This window comes from Bidens hawaiensis, unplaced genomic scaffold (assembly GCF_021521415.1).
Source record: "Bidens hawaiensis isolate Kalapana, Puna unplaced genomic scaffold, B.hawaiensis_p1.1 tig00009774_1, whole genome shotgun sequence".
NCBI classification, from domain to species: domain Eukaryota; kingdom Viridiplantae; phylum Streptophyta; class Magnoliopsida; order Asterales; family Asteraceae; genus Bidens; species Bidens hawaiensis.
The window spans coordinates 467,082-470,256 of NW_027491730.1; the positions used below are offsets into that span (position 1 = coordinate 467,082).

At 42.0% G+C, this 3,175-nt stretch overlaps 1 pseudogene; it reads right to left on the reverse strand.

The window, feature by feature from the left end:
* Positions 1–855: 855 nt before the first annotated feature.
* LOC143533491 (protein S40-4 pseudogene) lies at positions 856–1,424 on the reverse strand (annotated as a pseudogene).
* Positions 1,425–3,175: the final 1,751 nt, after the last annotated feature.

Below are 3,175 nucleotides of genomic sequence, written 5' to 3' on the forward strand. Positions count from 1 at the left end.
GAATTTTTTATTGTTAAGGAAGGAGACTCGAATTTCACCAAAGACGTGGATGATATCGTGCTCTCTTCATTTAATTGAACTAAAACTAGACTTACGTTCTTTCCTTTATTCTAGTAGTTGTTTTTCTTTTTGAAACGCAAGCGGTCATTCTTCGTTTCTTATCATGTCGCAAGTCTTTCGCCAAGGGCATTCACATCGTTTAAAACTTAAAATTGGTCTAGCGATAGTCCCATGAGCCAAATAGCTTTTTTAATTGCGTGTTTTCTCTTGGAAGGGTGGATGGGTCGGGTCTCCACGTTCTATTATTCGAACAACGGTGAACAATTTGTCATTATGATCCCGAGTATTTGACCGTTTGAAACTTTGCTTTAAAAAAGAAAAAAAGGCAACGCGTTTGTTTATCAACCCCACCAATTAATTTCCAAACAATTTCTCGATGCTTCGCTGTTCAACTCTAAAAAGTATAAGCAAAAGTAGAACGAATAAATGAAATGAATTATGAAATCACAACAACAAAATTCAATTCTCTTCATTTCATTTCAAAATTCCAAAATTACATCACAAAAAAACTCAAAACTATTAAAACCAAAAGTGTAACAAAAAAAAAACTGTAATTAGTAAGTTGTAACCAAAACAAAACTCTGCCTCAATTGTTGTTTATAGTTTACACTTTACACTAATCTAACTTAACAAAACTGATTAATTAATGACGGTTTGAAACTTTGGATCAAATACAAATGAAATTATTAAACGTTATAATCAAAGAGTAATTATATATGTATATATAATTACTCTGCTATATTCTCACGTTATATTCTCACGTTTAACACGTTAATTTCATTTGTACGTTTAACTTTTCCCGATTAATAATAATAATATTATTATTAATCCTGAAACCCGGTTTTCGCCCAAATAGCATTTCTAACCCTACTCAAATCCCTTCCTTTCAAAGTCCGCCCAATTCCTTCATGTACCGAAAACGACGTCGCAATCTGCCTCGCCACAAACTCATGCGGCGGAATCCGGTCACCAACGCCGTCGTCAATCTCATCGGAATCCTCATACCTCCTCCGGTTCTGACCGTACCCTTCCTTCAGTATCTTTGACCAGTCCGGAACGTTGACCGGCAACGACGACGCCATTCCGCCAATCTCCGTTCGATTAATTGCCTCCGGTGATGGTTTGTTAGAGATCCGGTGAGTCGGAACGGGTTTTCGGAGGTCCGGCGACGGCGTGGTGACGTTCCAGATGTCGGATTCGTCTAGCTCAAACATGGAGTCTGGTGGTATAAGTGGAGATTGTATATCGTTGGAAAGGTACCGGTAGTTTGATCTCCGGTAGTAGGGTTTTGGTGCCGCCATTGAAGCTGAGCTCCGGTGGAATTTGTAGTGTTTGTTTTGGGGTTTTTGTGATCGGTTTTGGTCTGCTTTTATAAGCTTTTTGTTAATGCTATCTGTGGATAAGGTTCTTAAAACTTTTATTTTAATTTCTATTTATATTTATATTATTACAGTATATAATTTCAAGTTACAACACTGTTGGTGTTTTTTTATTCGACTTTTCCTATAATGGGCTAAACGATAATGACTTGTATAAATATATATTTTTACAAATATTTTTTTATTGGTGATGTATTCGGGTTGAGTGACATGCCTCTTCAAAGCTTAGTTGCTTAGTTTAGTTGTATATTCGTATCTCAAAAGGAGTTACAACCGTTCGGTGTTTAGTTTGAATGGAGCCAAAACCGTTCAAGAAGAAAACCAATTAGCTCGCAAAATCTCTTACTTGCCTACCAGGCCTCCCCAAATTATATTTTGGCTTAAACTAATCAATGTAAATCCTTTTATATATAACACAAACCGAACTACATCTAGATAATGGGTAAGCGAGCAACAAGCTGCGCCGCTATCCCCTTTTGAATCGCAAAGCCTATTCTACTAAATATAAATCATTGGTTCCTCGGGCTCTGCGAGTCACTGTGGACCACCTTCTGCACCCGCTCCAAGAAGCGAACCGCCTCGGGAGCTAGGGATCCAAAAGTGTCGAAGGCAAATGGAATGAACACGTGCAATTCTCTAAACACGATGTCTCATCCTTAGCAACATTCCTAGACTCCGCTCTCAAAACCGCCTGTCCCGGTACGAAGCCACTGTCTCTCAGCCCCACCAACGGGGACACCCCAGTGAGGTCAACACACGCATGCTTACCCCCTGCCCAGCCAAACACAAGAACATCCTCAGGACGCAGGGTAGATCTTCCCTCACGCGGATCAGTCAAAAAGTTAACAGGTGCCTCTTTCTTGGCTGAGATCCCGGCACGTCTAAGCACATCCCATAACACATCTCTAACCCAGTCATGACGATACTTGAATCCCGGCAATTCCTTACAGTGGAGGGCATGCACACCGAATCTATCCAAACAAGCCTTTTTACAAATGGGGCATAATTCATTTAGAGGGAAAAGGGGAATCATAAGCCGGTATTTAAGGATGGCTCTGTATTCAACTGCCGACATCCGTTGCCCAAGACCTTCAATGGGCACAACAGTCAAAAAATCCTGGGCATGAGCCCCCTTGAGACAAGCTAAAACTGCCTTTTGTCTCGGGGTCATATCGAATCTCTCCTCCAAATCATGTACGTGTTTACCATAAAGAGCACTCGCCAAGGTTTGTTGAGGTTTCTTGGGGGTGGTATCCTTATCAGTAAAACCGCCTATATCAAGGTTCGGGAGAGTTGTTCCAATATTACCAAGTGCAAAAGAGTAGTCAGGATCTACCCCCGTAACACCAGCGTTTCGCAGGACGTGGTCCTGCAATTTCCACGACTGAGACCTGGAAGCCACAAATGCATATGCGGAGACATCCTCAGCCGAGAAAATTCCTAAGCCTCCGCAACGCATAGGGAAGGAAGCCAACCTCCACTGGAGGTCCCCAAAATGCGGTCCTCCACACACAACAATATCTTCAATTGCCCCCCGCAGGCCCGCATCAAAGATGGACACAGCCTCTTTGACATGTTCAGGTTGACAGGTCCGGAGCCCAAACACTAACTTAGCAACCCCCATGCACGAGCGTAACAAAAGAAGCTCACTTTGGGGGTCCCTCAGATCCGGCAGGCGTTTCATAAGTTCAACCGCCCTCAAAGCTCTTTTAGTTGCCAAAGACCGAATAAACCCT